General features: G+C 40.1%; 1 protein-coding gene across 4 annotated transcripts in view; it reads right to left on the bottom strand.

Annotated features, from left to right (window-relative positions):
• Positions 1-18,076, bottom strand: part of FHOD3 (formin homology 2 domain containing 3) — a 475,552-nt gene that overhangs the window by 105,840 nt on the left and 351,636 nt on the right. The window lies entirely within an intron of this gene.

The following is an 18,076-nucleotide window of genomic DNA, read 5'->3' on the forward strand; positions in this document are numbered from 1 at the left end:
TCGCCCAGTTTTTTGATTGGGTTGTTTTTTTGTTTTGTTTTGGTTTTGATATTGAGCTGCATGAGCTGTTTGTATATTTTGGAGATTAATCCCCTGTCAGATGCTTCGTTTGCAAATATTTTCTCCCATTCTGAGGGTTGTCTTTTTGTCTTATTTATGGTTTCCTTTGGTAAAGCACTTGAATCTTGAGTATTGACTTTGGAGCGGAGAGTAGCCAGACCTAAGTTCAGTAACACCTATATTCTGGGCTCACTAGGCAGCTACTATAGCAACCTTGGACCCTTAGGCATACACAGAATTTTTATCTTTCATATAAACAAAGTCCAGACTATCTTGTATAACTTCTATCTGATTTAAGGCAATGTTATCTATTTTTCCATTATATGCAGCCAAATCTAATCCACAATCAGAGTGGAGGCATTTCCTCTGCCTCTCACACAGTGATTGAAATTATTATGAATGTAATAGATTTGTTTAATCTGATTAATAAGTTTTACCTAGCAGATAAACATATATAACCAGGGGCCCCAAATTAAAGAAAATGCAATCTTCTCAAATACACAGGAACAATTCAAAAACTGTCAATCCTGTGACAAAGTTTAAGCTCATGAATGAATACCAAGAAGTGTTTTTCATGTGGACTACCTTCCTAATCACAATGCAAATTGAGTTAAAAATAAATAAAGAAGATACATTTGAAAAAGCCATATAATTGGAAAATTTTAAAACCTTTCTAATTAACTCAGGTCAAGGACGAAAAACACAGAAAATTAGAAAACATTCAAAGAATATTATAAGGAAAAGACTACATAACAAAATTTTAGGGTGCTTCTAGAGCATAATGAGTGGTCAACTCAACAATGTGAAAAGCAAGAATGGAATAAATTCATTATTTCTAGGAATAGAAGAGCACTTTCTGAACCTGACAATGGGTATTTAGTAAAAAAAAAATTTTAAACTATGGTAAGCATCATTCTTAATGTTGAAACATTAAGAGCAGTTTAATATTAGAAGTTATATAAGGATACCCCCAGAATTGCTTGTATTTGATGTTATTCTGGTGGTCTTAGCCAGTACACTGAGATAAGAAAAACAAATAAAAGCATAAGAAAGGGAAAGAAATACAATGTCATTATTGGCAGATAATATCATCTCTTCAGAAAATCGAAAAAAAGTTATTAGAATTAATAAGTTAGAATTAATGAGTCTAGCAATGTTTCTCAATATAAAGTGTACAAATAGCAATTGTATTTTCATATATCACCAAGTTAACCACAAGGTAACGAGGAATTACTTAATTACATGAAAGACATTTATCAAACTTTATTAAAACACCCAAATAGATGATAACTATATCACATGCACATATAGAAAGATTCAATACAATCAAGATGCCAATTCTTTTTCAATTTATACAGTTCCAACACAATTCCAAATCAATTTCACACAACATTCCAAAAGGAGTTTTCATGGAACATTACAAGGTGGCTCCAAAATTTTTATGGAGAAACTGAGATACAGGAATAACCAAGACAAGTTTGAATATGAGCAAAGTGGATCATTGGCCCCACTAGGTATCAAGTCTCTTCTAAAACCACAATGATCAAATGTGAATGTGGTCCTGGTGCAAGAACAGAAACATCGCATGACACAGACTCACACACACATGGAATCTTGATTCATGACAGATGTGTCATTACTTACCAATAGGAAGGTAATGGACTATTTAACAAATGGTGCTGAGACAACTATCAGCCTTATAAGACAAAATACAACTAGCCCTTCCTCATACCAAACACAAAAATAAATTCTAGGAAGTTTAAGTGAAACATGTAAAAGGCAAAACTTTACAATTTTTAGATGTTAGGATAGGAAAGAATTTTTTTAGACAGGAAACCCAAAAGGGCAATCAAAAATGGAAAATTTAATACATATATGTTAAATTTAAAATTTATATACATTGAAAGACTATGTAAGAGTAAAGAAAAGCCACAGCCTGGAGAAGCTAATTATAACACATCTAAACCACAAAGGATTAGTAAACTTAATACAAAGAGAACCCCTCAGAATCAGTATGAAAAAGACAAACTACCCAGTGGAAAATTGGGCAATGGAAAAATGAGCAAAAGATATTGGGCATTTTGGGGCTTCCTAGGTGGCACAGTGGTTAAGAATCCACCTGCCCATGCAGGGGACATGGGTTCTATCCCTGCTCCAGGAAGACCCCACATGCCGCAGAGCAACTACGCCCGTGAGCCACAAGTATTGAGCCCACATGCCGCAACTACTGAAGCCCACACACCTAGAGCCCATGCTCCGCAACAAGAAAAGCCACAGCAATGCGCACCACAGCCTGCGCACTACAAAGAAGAGTAGCCCCTGCTCGCCGCAACTAGAGAAAGCCCGTGTGCAACAACGAAGATCCAACACAACCAATAAATAAATAAATTAATTTAAAAAAAAGATAATGGGCATTTCACTGAAGAAGAAAATTGAATTGCCAATAAATATATGAATGATACTCACCTTCAGTAGAAATCAGGGAAAGGAAATGTAAGCTAAACCCACAGTGAGATACTGTTTCACACCTCTCAGGTTGCAGACTGACAAAAATTAATGCCTGATGACACTAAGCACTGCCACACAACAAGACGACAAGAGCTCCCATATACTGCTTCTGGGAGTCTGAGTTGATAAAATCATTCTGAGAAACATCTAATACATTTGAAGATGTGCATATCCTACAACCCCGCAATTCCACTTTCAGGTTTAGACTAGAGAGTAACCTTTGCATGTGTAAATGTGTAAAGATGACAGACATGTACAAGAATGTGATATATTACACTGTTTTGTACTGCTAATGGTTAATAATTAGAAACAGCATAAATATCTACAAATAGGAAAGCAATAAATTACAGCATATTTGTACAAAGGAATACTCTTTACCAGAGAAAATGAATGAAATAGAGTGATATGGACTAACCTGGATGATTCTCCAGAGCACTACATATTAATAGTGACAAGTAGTTTGAAGAACATGAAGAGTATGCTATCATTTTTATGGAGTTTCAATACATGCAAAGCAAAGCCACATACTATTTAAGGATATGTGTATATTTAGAAAAAATATAAAAAGATATACGGAAATGGTAAACACCAAATTCAGGGTGGTGGTCATCTCCAAGGAAGAAGAAAAGAGATAAAGTCTTCAATTTTATATATAATGTTCTTTATTGCTCTATAATTTCTGTAATTATCTACAATTTTCTGTAAGCCTGGAATACATTTTTGAAAGTCATTTGATTTCTCTTCAACAACCAAAAGTCCTTCTTGGGTAGATAAATAATCCATAGTTGATAACCAATATCTTTGAAGCCCCAAGCTAGCTGAATATTAAAAGTTTTGTCCAATTACAGAATTTAAAAACAAAAAACAAAACAAAAAATTAGGCACCCTACATAGGACAATTATTTTAGGCAAACTGATTCTAGCTCGGCTCCCAGCCTGCCCTGTATGGTCATCTTCTCAAGGACCAGCAGCTTCATCTCTTGAGTTCTCTTGTCAGAGGAAGGAAAGAGAAGCTCTCCGGTAAGGAGCAAAATCAGGACCTTGCCATTTCCCCCTATGCTTCTGACTTTAATTTGTTCTTCTAAATACATCAGCTTGTTTCAGGAAAACTTCATGCATGGTAACTTAATAATGGGTCATTACTGGCTGTACTAACAAGGTCACGGTGAAGCTTCTCTGTATCATTTATTAACATAATTTCCTTGTTTCAAATGAGAATATTGGAGCTTGCTTAAAATTAGAATAGTATTAGAACTTGGGAAAGTAATAAGTGTTCAATCTTGTCGAGTGGATGCTGTCATTCCTTCCCAGGCGCCTCTAAGGAAGGGAAGTGCAGATGACCCTCTGTCCACTGAGACCCTGCGAAGGCAGATCCCACGTGGGCTCTGAGGCCAGAGTACCCCAGGGAAAACACCGGCAGGCAGAGTTAACAACATGTGGCGGTGCTTTCCTTTCAGAACTGAAATGTGAGCTGCTAACTCAAAGCAACGAAGACTGGCTCCTCGTTTCCTAAAATGAAGCAAAATGCCTTCTGCAATTCAAGATCCATTCTATTGGGTGCCCTAACACAGATCCCCGAAGCAGGAAGGGGCAATTAAAGGGCCCCACGAGCATGTAAACTACTTTGGTCATACTAGGAACAAAGAGTTATAATATTCATAAATTCAATTTCTCTAGACCTCCCTCTACCTAGATATGCCCAACATGTGAGAGTATAAACCTTGGTCTCATAAATCCTGTTTCTGGAAATAAGCTCACCTAGAATGCTGGAATGCATTCAAACCATACAAAGGGACTATCCCAAATCATCACTAAAAAAGAAAAAAATACCCAAACACCAAAATTCAAGCCAGTATGGTGAATTTTTCTCAAGGCAGCTCTAACAGATTTTTATCTTTCATATTAAATCTTTCAGGAAACTGACTACAGCGATTGGAAGTTGCTGCATTATTTCATCTCAGCCAGTCTGGGGACAAGCTATGGTGTAAAGGAATAAACACACGGCTTTGGATTGAGAAAACCTGAGTACAGCCAGTCATTTAACCTCTCTGAGCCTCAGTTTACTTGTTGGTAAAATGGAGATAATAATACTTCCAACTCATGAAGTACCCTTAGGTTTACAAGAGAGCACATGCACAAATTTGCTTAGAACAGCATCTGGGCCACAGTAGGCACTCAACAGACATCACTTTATGTTGGGAGCCTAAACTCTACAGATGCAGGGAACATTTGAGCTATGGTCTCCAAGGCCAGATCTGGACTATGACATTGGCAATTCCCAGCCTGAGGGACAAGAGTGGGCTGTGGGTTTGATCTGAACCTTCCCATCACCGCTACGATCTGGGTTTGCCATGGACTGCGTGCACGGACGGTGTACCACCCAGAACACACCTGGAAAGCTGAAGTCATCTAAGTTACACCCAAGGCAGCTGCAACCAAGTGAAGCCACTTAAGAATGCAGGTGGCCAGAGGCCAGAGAGATTTTGCAAGGGAGCGGATGATATACTCTGAGTGAGAGGAATTGCAATATTTAATCTTGGCAGTAAAAGGCTCCAGGAACTGCCCCAGAAATCCCATCTGGTTCAAGCCTCCCTCTTGCTGGGATGTCTGGAATAGGAACTCAATTGCACTGAAATATGGTTGGTAATAATAGTGAACATTTATGGGGACAACATAGTGTGCCAATTATTTTACATGAAATGGCTCTTTTAAACCCTACAAACTTCTTGTACTAAGTTCTATCATTATCGCCTTTATAGATGAGGAAATTGAGGCACAGAGAAGTTAAATTTAGGGTGTAGCAGAGCTGAGCTTTTAAACAGGCCTATCAGGCCATAGCCCCCGTGCTGACTTATAACCCTCCCCTCCCCACACCATGGGTACTTAGTAAAGTACCATTTCTGTAGTACTTGCCACAGTACATGTGTGAACTTAAATATTTATTTTTTTCATTTCTTTCCTAAAAATAACTGCTACCTTAAATTTGGTCATCATTTCCACATATATTATTATTATATTTCCTCTTGCAGCCTAAGTTTCTGGGCCAGATCCTATTTTCTCATTCACCTCTTTGTCCTGGCACTTGGAAGAGCTGCATGACTAGTCACCTGATGAATCAATTAGATACCAAACAACGAGAATGTCTCAAGTCAGAGTAATCTGTATATGCTAGTCTCTGTGTGTCTACAACCCCAGCCCATTCTCTAAGGAAAAACACACAATGATGACCTGCTGGGATAATGTTTTTTGCATAGGACTCTATGCTCCTGGCAACAGCTGAATGAATGCAGAGTGGCTTCCTATCCCAAAGGCAGCTCATCCAAAGGCAAACTGTGTGAGGTTTCTGAAGCAGAAGGCTGAGCTAATCATAGTCGTGTGCACAGGACTATGAACTGGAAGGAAGATGGGGACAGAATATGGAGCCGGGAGAAGCAGAAGCCAAAGGGTCAGGGGGCCTCAGTTAAAGTTGTAAGAAGGCTATTGCCTCAGTAGTGATAAAATATTGGACTAAACATAGCTCTGGTCCTGCCTAATACAGCTAAAAACATGAGACCTGCAAGGATCAAACTTTCTGACTGAATTAATCACATCATAGAATGAAGCTCAAGAATATTTACAGGAATCCAAAAAAAAAAAAAAAAAAGAGATAATTTACAAGGTGTGGCATCCATTAAGAAAAGACTCATAAAGAAGAAATAAAATCTATCAATTGAAAACAAGCCATAAATGACCCAGATGACAGGACTAGGTGACTAGAACATTAAAAGTTATTATGACTATAGTCCACAGATTCAAGAAGTTAAAGAAACTATTAACATGTTAAAACATGATAGGTATAAAAAAAAAAAAAGAGCCCAGTTCAGATGATCCGAACAGACATTTTCCCAAAGAAGACATAAAGATGGCCAACAGGCACATGAAAAGATGCTCAATGTCACTAATCATCAGAGAGCTCTCACCTCACACCTGTCAGAATGGCTATCATCAAAAGGACAAGAAATAACAAGCGTTGGCAAGGATGTGGAGAAAAGAGAACCCTTGTTCACTGTAGGTAGGAATATAAGTTGGTGCAGCCATTATGGAAAACAGTATGGAGGTTCCTCAAGAAATTTAAAACAGAACGACCATATGATCCAAAAATTCCACTTCTGGATGTTTATCCGAAAAAAACAAAAAAACTAATTTCAAAAGATATATGCATCCCTATGTTCATTGCATCATTATTTACAACAGTCAAGATATGGAAACCTAAATGTCCACTAATGGATGAATGGACAAAGAAGATGTGGTATATATAGACAATGGAATAGTATTACAAACTTCCAGATATAAAATAAAAGAGTCATGGGAATGTAATGTATAGCATGGTAGCTATAGTCAATAACGTTGTACTTCATAACTGAAAGTTGCTAAGAGAGTAAATCTTAAAAGCTATCACAAGAAAAAAATTGTAACTTTGTATGGTGACAGATCATAACTAGACTTATGGTGCCAATCCTTTTATAATGTATACAAATATTGAACCATTATGTTGAACACCTGAAACTAATATAATGTAGTATGTCAATTACACTTCAATCCAAAAAAAGAATCCAGTTTAAAAGGTGATGATGAGGAAAAAAACAGTGAACTTGAAGGCATAGAAATAGAAACTATTCAGACTGAAACACATTGAGATAAAAGATTGGAAAAATCAACAGAGCAACATAAACTTTGGTAAAACTTCAAGTTGCTCAATATATATGCTACTGAAGTCAATCAGAAGAAAGAAGAGGTGAAAAGCACCTCAAAAAATATGAAGAAATAAGCACTGAAATTTCTTCCATTTTGATAAAAACTATAACCCACAAATCCAAGAATCTCAACAAGCCACCAGCACAAGAAACATGAAGAAAACCACATCAAGGCATATCAAAGTCAAAAATTTAAAATCAATGATAAAGAGAGAATCTTAAAAGAAGCCAGAGGAAAAAAGACACATTGCATGTAGAGGTACAAAAAAACAATTAGAGAATATTTATTGTCAGAAAAAACGTACGCTAGAAGAAAGTAGAGAAACATCTTTAAATCACTGAAAGGTAAAAACCTGTCAACCTATAATTCTCTACTTAGCAAAAACATCTTTCAAAAATGAAGGTGAAATAAAGACCTTTTCAGACATGTAAAAATGGAAAGAATTCATCACCAGTATACCTGCACTACAAGAAATGTTAAAGAAAATCCTTAAAGCAGAAGATAAATGACACCAGATAGCCATCTGGATCTATATAAAGAAATAAAAAGCAACAGAAAAGATAATAAGATAGGTAAATACAAAGCATGTTTATTATTTAAATATCTTTAAAAGTTTAAAGCAAACATATGAATATATCAATCACAAATTGATAATCACATTATATATAAATGCTCCAAACACCCCCAATTAAAAGGCAGAGATGGTCAGATTCAATTTAAAAAACAAGATTCAACAATACGCTGTTTACAAAAACAAAACAAAACCCACTTTAAATATAAAACTAATTCCACCCAATTTAAATATAAAACATATAAAAATTCTACTCAATAATATCAGGATAGATAATCTTTTCAAATGCACACAGAACATTTGCCACAATAGACAATATGCTGGGCTATAAAATAAAGCTGCCTAAATTTAAAAGGATTCAAGCCATACAAAATATGTTCTCTGTCCCCAATTTTATTAAATTAAAATCAATAACAAAAATCTGGAAAACCCACAAATATTTATAAGCTAAATAAATACTATGAAATAACCCATGGATAAAGAAATCAAAAGGGAAATTAAAAAGCATTTTGAATGAAGTGAAAATAACACATGTTAAAACTTGTGGGATGCAGCTAAAGCAATACTTAGAGGAAAATTTATAACACTAAAATGTCCATGTTTGAAAAGACAATAAGTCTCAAATCAATGGCCTCATCTTCCAACTTAGAAAAATAAGAGTAACTTTAACCCAAAGTAAGCAGAAAAAGTAGATATACAGAGAGTAGAAATCAATCAAACATAAAACAAAAATATTAGACAATTAAGTGAAAACAAAAACTGATTCTTTGAAATCAATAAAATTGATAAACCTCTAACCAGACTGATCAGAAAAAACAAGAGAAGATAAAAATCACCAACTTTAGGACTGAAAGAGGTGACATCACACAGATTCTACAGATATTAAAAGAATAATGAGGGAATATTTTGAACAATTTTAAAACAATAAATTTTACAACTTAGATGAAATGGAAAAATTCCTTTAAAGACAAAAATTACTATTGATCACTCAAGAAGAAATAGACAACCTGATATGGATTGATATCAGACGAGCATTTATTAAAGATACTGAATTTGTAGTTTAAAACTTTAGGCCCCAAGCCCAGGCGTACAGCAATTTTTGCCCGTTCCCTCATATTTCCCTCTCCTGTCTAAGACCAAGTGAGTCCTCCAGCCAGAAGGAGGTCACTCCTCTCCTGTCACAGGTCCACCTGCATTGGCTTCATAATTAACCCTTTTTCCTGGCAGCTTCCAAAAGCACTGACTGCCACCGGCCTCTGCTGTGTCCCACGGTTTCCGGGCCTTGCTGGCTTGAACTGAGGCCCATCCTCCTGGTCTTCTCCCTTCCTGTGCACTCCAGGCCAACTTACCCCTCCCCTGCGCACTTGCCTCCCCTCTGAACACCAAATGTCTTCCCAACACAATCTCCCACCTCTTCCAGATCTTCAGGACCATGACTTGAAGAGAGATGTGGAATCACTCTATTCTCTTATCTCCCTCTTTACCTCCTCCCCCCACCCTCCCACCAGGCAAACTGAGGAACAAAGTGCCATTTGTCTTACAATGGTGACTCGATTTCCCAGACCTCTTACCAGAGGTGCCAGTCATGAGGATGGAGGACTGGTGCTAGGCTCCCCACACCGATGGCCTCTCTTCCTCCAGTTCTTCTGTGAAGGTTCATTTTCTTCACAGTATGTATTTGCTGATGCTTTGCTTCTATTTCTGCCACTAGAGTGTAAGCTTGATGAAGTCAGGGACAGGTCTGATTCATTCAATGTTGGACTCCCAGGCCAGCACTCCGGACACATTGTAAGATGCTGATAAATATTCGCTAAATGAAATGGATGACTATGTAGTGTGTGTGTGTGTGTGTGTGTGTGTTTTCATAGCCCCCAATAGTCAGGTTTCCAGTTGTCACTGGCCACCATGGTTTTGCACTAGCATTGTACAAAGACTAGAGAGTAAAAAAGGGTAGGAAGGGGTGTGTGTGTTTATATCCCTATCTAAATATCTATCTATATGTGGGTGTGTGTACACATACACTTTCCAAAATTAACTCAGAAACCCAGTCTCTTCCACCGTAATAGTAAAGCTTACTCATTCATAGCCTGGCTTTGTGGGAAGGAACGGGGGAAATGGGACCAGGGACCCAGAAAAACATTTTCTGAAAGAGAAATCTTCCCCGTCCTTCCTGCTCATTTTTGCTCCATGATCTTTGTAAAATACCAGTGCAAAATCACTGTAGCCAAAGACAAATGGAAACCTGGCCGTCGGGGGCTGTCCCACTGAGAGAGGGTACACAAGCAGGGAGGATGGCGCAGGGCTCAGTTGACAGCGCAGAATAACTGTAAGTGTCTAGAGCTCTATGGATGTAGCTGTTCCATCTGCACTATTTTGACGAGTGATATCTGCACTTCCTTTTTACAGATCTCACCTAACTCTTTTATACACACAGTATTCTCACTTCCAAATAGAATTACAATATATACCTCTTAAGGTTGCTATAGACACCTTTTAAGTAAATAAAGGTGAGAGAATTGTCTAATTAAAAAAAATCTATTCCTGGGAATTCCCTGGTTGTCCAGTGGTTAGGACCTGACACTCTCACTGCCGGGGGCCCAGGTTCGATCCCTGGTATGGGAACTAAGATCTCGCAAGCTGCACAACTCAGCCAAAAAAATAAAATAAAAAATTAAAAAAGATCTATTCTAACCCCACTTTCCAAAGGAAGGAAACAGGATTAGAAGAGGTTAAAACTGCTCATGTATTTGTTTGCCTGGTTATTTGACAAAGAGGCAGGGGGCAGGGCAGTGAGGAATGGGGAATCTCACACTGGAAAGACGTAGAGAAGGCTGCCACCCAATAGCGAAGCAGCCAAAAGGCTGACGAAAGGAACATGGGACAAGCAGAAAGTGCTTCCCTACCAAAAAAACCACTTTTATCTTTACAATTTACGTGCATGTAGGTTCTCCAGTCCTGCTTGTCTTAAGGATTTTCCCTGAATCTTTAGTAAAATGGCCAGTCCAGAAAGGTGAGCCATCTTTATCCCATGGCTTTGTGGAACCCAGATTCACTACCTCAGACCACTGTACATCTGCGAATCCCATTTTAGAAACAAAAGGATAAACACAAAATGATTCAAAGGGCTGAGGGCTGAAATTGAGGTATATAAACCCATAAGAATGTCACAATTCATTCTGCCTGAAGAAGTCAGAGGAGTTTTACAGACAGATGTCACCTACTTGGATCTTGGAGGATAAGAAGGAATTGACTGAATGAAGAGAGGAGGAGGCTGGTCAGAGGACAGAGCAGATATGAAGGAAGGGGCCGTGGGACAGCCTGGTGGCATTTCCATGGGGTTGAAGTACAGTGAGGGTGGCAATGCTGATGGCTGACCAAGCTGCAAGGTACACGCAGGACCCAAATGCGAGAGATCCTGGAGATGATGTTACTTAGGTTAGGCTCACTGACAGGTCGTGGGAGGCACTCAAGGCTTCTAAGCAGGAAATGTCACATCCTCAGATCTGTATTTCAGAAAGGAAGGAAGACATACAACCCTGCAATACATAGTCCAGGCATACAGATCTCAGACTAAATCTATGGTAGCAGGAATGGTGAGGAGTCGTCAGATCCAAAACCCACGTGGGCTGGCGCAGTGCCCAGTTCCCCGACTGCCCACAGTCACTGCATGAAGCTGCCATCAGGGAGCCAGACCCCACTGTCAACTCACTCCATCAATGGACCTGTGCTTCTCCTCCCTGTGCACTTGGATGTAACACAATCAATTAATCAAGACCACATTGTGCTTTACATGAACTCATTGTAACAAGATCGCTATCAGGAACCAGCAGCAGGTGAGCAGGAAGTCTACCTGGTGCACAGCACAAGGAGCACGTGGCTACACAGCTTCTTGGTCTGAATGGTAGGGAATCTGTCCACATTGGTATCTTTTCCTTCTGTCGGCCACTGTGGGCTCAATGCCATTGACTGTGATCACAAAGAAAGTAAATGCTTTTTGTCCCATTTTACATGCTATTCAGGATTTTCTCAGTGATTTTTAAAAATCTGCTTTGATCAATTTAAATTAAAAATAAAAAGTTAACTAGAGCCCATTGGACCATGGAGCTCTCAATTCTACTGACACAATTTTTGAGAAAGTAACTGTGTAGATCAAGTGATGGAACACAGCCAGCAAGTGTCTGGGATCCAGAAAAACACACGGATCATATATTTGGAAAAAGCAGTGATTTGAAAACCAGACAAGCAGAACCTCAAGGCATATGTAGATACTAGAGAAGGCAAAAAATAATAAAAGCCAAAGCAGACTAGAACAGGAAGACACAAGCACCCAGACACCCATACAGAGCCGTCCATGTGGAGGAGGGAATAAGGAAGAGGGAGACATGGGTACCAGTAAATTACACTCAGGGCAATGGTCAACGGGCCTGCCAGCAGCTAAGAACTACAAGACCTAAAGTAACTGAAAGGAGGCAGGAAATGCATGGAAACGGAGACCTTCATTCAGACGGAGGAGTTACCACATGAGTGGGAGAGACAGGTGTTCTAGGGGGTCATAGGAAGTGAGATCTCACGAGGGTCGCTTGAGCTCAGCACAGCAGGTTCCCACCCTCCTTGCCCTAGCTGCATGGTCCCAGCTTCCCCAAATATTCCAGTGCTCTTTATTCCAGCATTGTCAACTATCATACAAAACCCCAAAACAGCATATGACAAAAATACCAAGACTATTTCAAGGTAGCACATGATACAGTCATATTCCAAAGAATGGGAGGAAGGGGGGGTCTTTACAGCCTCAAATGGTTGATTCATCCAAAAAGGTAGGCACCAGAGGAGATGGGAGATGCTCCTATGGGCACAGCTTGAATAGACACATAAAAGGGCCTGCATTCCTGTTGGTACATGACAAAGCAATAGGGAAATGATGGATTGTTCACCAAATTGTATTCAAACAAGTGAAAAAATGTAACTTTGATCTCTGTCTCACACCATACGCCAAAATAACTTCCATACAAAGTATTTCCACGTGATAACTGTAGCTATAGAAATACTAGAAGAAACCATGAGAGAAAAGGCCATTCTCATGAGGAACACAAAACCCAGAAGATAGAAAAGATTAATAAACTTGACTCTAAAATTTAAATTGTTCTGCATGGTAAAAACACCATAAATGGGGACTTCCTTGGTGGTCCAGTGGTTAAGAATCCACCTTCCAATGCAGGGGATGTGGGTTTGATCCCTGGTCAGGGAACTAAGATCTCACATGCCCAGGGGCAACTAAGCCCTTGTGCTGCAACTACTGAGCACATGGGCCACAACTATAGAGAAGCCCATGCGCGGTGACGAGGTTTCCACGTGCCGCAACTAAGACCCTACACAGCCAAAAAAAAAAAAAAAGAAAACAAAACAAAACAAACAAAAAAAACGACCACCATAAATGTTGTAAAAAGACCAATGACTGAGGAAAATAATTACTATATCTATTGCAGTTTATAAAGAACTGCTACACCTCAATAAGGAAAAGAACTCAGTAATCATGAACCAAAAATTCAAAGAGAAGGAAAGGCGCTTGGACATATGAAATCATGCTTAATCACATTCATAATAAGAAATGCAAATTTAAATTTTAATGACATACAACTCTTCACTACTAGTGGGAAAATGATTGAAAAGTTGAATGACACCTCTTTGGCAGAGGTGTGGGAAAACAAGCTTTCTCACATGCTGTGGTTGAGAACCCAAACTGGTACAATCTTCACAAAGAGCAACTTGGCAAAAATCAATCAAAATCTTAGAAATACAAAAACTTGACTTACTAAATGTATTTCTGGGCATTAACCCTAGAGATAATCAATCACACATGCAAAATGACACATGGACAAAAAGACAAATGGACAAAACTACACTGCAGTATCATTTGTAATAGCAAAAGATTAGGGCCCATCATGACAGGACTGAGTATATGAAGAAGCACCCAGAGAACAAAGTATTCAAAGAATGCAACAGCTACAAGTACTGCTATGGAAAAAGAACCAAGATATATTTTTAAGTGAAAAAGCAGGACGCAGAGTAGTTTGTGTAGTATGTTACTATTTGTGTAAAGCTACATTAAATACATATATGCTGCTATTAACATAAAATATCTCTGGAAGTACACATGAGAAATTGCTAGGAATGGTTGTTTCTGGGGAGGAAAACTGTAGGAGGAAGCTTCACTTTCATTGTGCACACCTTCACACCTTTCAAATGCTGTACTATGTATACAACACATGCAAAGCCCATATAAACAGTAATACAACAGAATTTAAAGTTGCATCCTTTATTCGTCCCTTACGATCCATTTATTCCTAAAGGAAGGGTCACTACTAATATCTGGGCTTATAGTTTTCCAGGAAGTCAGAAAACCTCTGCTGGGACGACTATACAAGGCAGACAATTCCCAGACTTCTAAGGACTCTTGACATTAGTCTGTAAAACAGGCAGATGACTGCCATTTACAGTAGACAATAGCGCTATTGTAAGGGGGAAAGGGAGGAGAATCGATGCTTATGGCACATACTGACAGGTCTACAGGGAAGTCCTCCTGACATCTCCAGGGTGCACCCACTGAACTCTCAGCATCTTCACCTGCTCATCCCCCCACCCCAGCTCACAACACAGAGGGGCCTCATTCCCAGAACACTTACTTCCTAGCCCCAGCACAAAGACTGATCTGCCTCAAAGCTCCTTCAGCCCCTGGCACTGGACTTATTGTTCCCTCAAATTCCCTCCGTAACTGCTGTCACAACACCAAACAAGCCTCCAGCTGCCACTTCTGAAAAGGCCCACGAGATGGGGATGTCGCCATAGGGATGGAGAGAGGATGTGCTCAGCAGAACCGCCCAGAGCCAAAAAATGATTGTGCTGTGATTATTGTTTGCTTGTTTGTTTCATTTGAATACTTGAACATGAACGGTTCGAAGTCTTGTAATTTTGTTTTCTTTTAAAAAGAAAATATTTAGATCGTTTCCACTCAAAAAGCACATTTTCAAAATTGAAGCATTTTAAAAATCAGCTTTCATTAAACAGTTGCATCTTGTATCCCTGAGGGCCTTTGCAAATAGTTCTGGTTTTCTTATTTTGTTTTGTTTTGGCACAACTCAAGCTGCAATTTCATGGAAATTAATGCTACACTCTCTGTTTCTAAAAGAGCCCTATAAATGAAGCTGTAATAGGAGATGTGGGAGATGGATTTGTTTTAATATCCCTGCCTTGACTTAATTTGTATAATGTTTCTTCAGTTCTTCCTTTCTAGGTCAGCTTATCATTCCGAGTTTTATTAACATCCAACACACAGCTCACAATGATGCCCAGCTGTAGTTCCAAAGCGGGCTGCCCTGCCTGAAGGGGTGTTTTAGTTGGCCTGGTTATCCTAGGACTTCAGAGAAGTAAGTCTTGTTTCCAAATCAAGCGAAAGGATTTCTAGAACTGCCCAGTACTGCATGGGGCCCTGTCATGCTGTTTATTAGTTAGGAGTGTTCGGACAGAACATGTGGGTTCTCATTGCAAACATGCAATTGTTCATAATAGCTCAATGTTTTTCCTAAGAGTTTTCCTTTTGGTTTCAATAATTATGGGTATATAAAACATCTCAACGATAAATCTTACAAACTCTACTGAAGTATACATACCTCAGTAAAAACAATCATGTATCTTAATAAGGCAGAAAATGTTTGTAAGTGTAAAAATAGATTATGGGTGACATCCAAAGAATCCAGTTGTTAAACAGGAAAAAGAAAAAATTAAACTGTAATAAAAATACGTATTATCACAAATACAACTAACGTAATATGCTTGGGTGGTGGTATACAAAGATGATTTGGAGTAGGGCCCCTCTGATTTTTCTTTTTTTTTTTATAGTCACAAAACATAAGCTAGCAAGGTGAGAGTACGAAGTGATGATGCAGCCAGGCCTGGTGGCTTCCTGGCCTTAATGAAATGGCGCATTTGATGTTTCAAAGGATTCATCACATGGTTTTTCAAAGTCGCAGCTGGTGACAGTTGAAAAAAACATGCAAATGGAAAGGAAGTAAGAAACTCTTTGAAGCTTTGCTCACTAGTGGATACAGTGGATATAATGACTTTCCTATGGCGGGAGCGCACAGTAAGAGAGAACAGGACAGGCTCCTGCCATCACTGTTCCCCAGTGACGGGGTCTCAGCGTGCAGGCTCCCTCTCAGGGATTTCAACCCAGTGCCTTCTTCAAGCCGAGGACCACTGAGTTCCCATCTCCCCAGCATCCAGAGCATTTCCTTGGATGTCAGACAGACCCATCAAGCCTTGTGTGCCCCAAGATGAACATCTCCATCCTAGATCTGCTTCTCTTCCAGTACCTTCTATCTCAGTTCCTTCTTTCTAACACCCAAAAGCTCCCACAAGCCTGAACCCTCACTTTGCTTCCCCTGTTCCCACCCTCCCAGCAGCAGCCAAGCCTGCCCAAACGTGCTGCTCCCCTCAAGCCCCAAGTTTCTGCCCTTCTTGGGCTTGGTCACCTCTCTCGGACTCAGAGGCAGCTTCTGGTGGCCCCTGTCTCTGCAGCCTCACCCCACTGGCTCCTTCTGCATTGTAGACAAATTAGAGCACATCACCAACTGCTTCAAAACTCTAAAGCCCCAGGGCCTTAGGATGAAGACCAGCCTCCCCTCAGGGCACTCAAGCCTCTCTGCGATCCAGCCTCCCCCGTTCCCTCTTTGAATCCCCCAGCAACGCCCAGGGGACACTCAGCCAGCCCCATCAGGGAAGGAGACACAGGCAGGAGTCCTTCTGGGGTCGGCACTCCTGGAACAGCTCAAACTGGACCTGGGTTCCAGTAGGCTGAGGCTGGGGCTTCCCTGTTAGGACCTGGGAACAATGTCCCCCAAAGGCCAGGGCTTGGGAAACTTGCAGACCTTCTGTCTTTATAACTTCTCAACTTCAGGGACCTCCAAACTGTTTTCCGACCAATGAGTGGATAATTCACCTGGATACTTCAGCTCTGCCACAGCCCAGCCCCAGCCCCAGAACACAGCAATGCGTGGTTCCCTGCTCCCAAGGAGCTGGCAGCCAAGCAGGTGCGAGGTGTGTGTGTGACTTCAGTCAGACTCTAATATTCCTCACTTCAGCCCCATATGTCACATCTTATAGGACAAGGGTTCTCTTTACTAGTGACCTCTCTGGGAGCATAGGCAACCTCAGCTGATCCCGAGAAGAGGTACCCTAGGGTAAAGGGCAGATAGTCTTCAGGGTAATCAAGACCTTGTTACCAAGACCGAACTGGGCCCAAATATACCCAGCCCAGGACTACACTGGGCTGTAGCACCTGGGAGTTGACCCCATGGGGTTTATGTACCATCTTAGAAATCAAAAATGATGTGTAGCCACCAGACAGCCCTTCTTTTGGAGGCACTGCATCCCAACCAAACCCCAGTCACCAGTAGCACCCAGCAAAACACACTTCAGAACGCATAGGACACAATGTGAATTTGGAATATGGATAGAGTTTGTTTTAAATTTGGGATTTGAGGCAAATGACCTCTGCGAAATGCTTGTGTCTCAATTTCTGATCAATCAGGAGCTGCTGGAAGTTATATCCCATCATCATACATTGTCACTTCCCACTGGACCCACCTAGTGGGGTTCACACAGGACTCTCACGTGTACTTTTTTATCTGCTCACCAAAACCACCCTCTAAGGTAAGGGTTGGCATAACTGGCATCTACCCTCAAGGATGAAACAGCTTTCCAGTGAGTGAGCTGGAACCCCAGCCAGGCTTCTCTAACTCAGCAGGCTTGCCATATAAGGGCCCCTGGTTTTAATTGTTCTAAGATTACGGGTCTTACCTTTCCCCTGTAAACACATCCTGTGCAATCACTCACTTCAAGGAGTAACAATCAGTTCATTTCTGGTGGTCTAATTAACACTCTTGCCAAGTTACATTCCTTCCATGGACCCATACAATATGTTTCTCCTCTGGTAGGTCCTGGATTAATTACAAAACACTTTAACGGGCCCACTACCTCCAGATTTATATAGAATGAATCATTCAAAGGTGAAAACTGATGTGTATAAGACAAATTGCAGGGTTTACACAAACTCTAGTACAGTTTTTACGGGGTGAATCGAAACTTTCACATTTAAATATTTGAGAACAAACTGGTATACCTATCTCTAGTATGTAGGGAGATAAGACA

This window comes from Hippopotamus amphibius, chromosome 11 (genome assembly GCF_030028045.1).
Source record: "Hippopotamus amphibius kiboko isolate mHipAmp2 chromosome 11, mHipAmp2.hap2, whole genome shotgun sequence".
NCBI lineage: Eukaryota > Metazoa > Chordata > Mammalia > Artiodactyla > Hippopotamidae > Hippopotamus > Hippopotamus amphibius.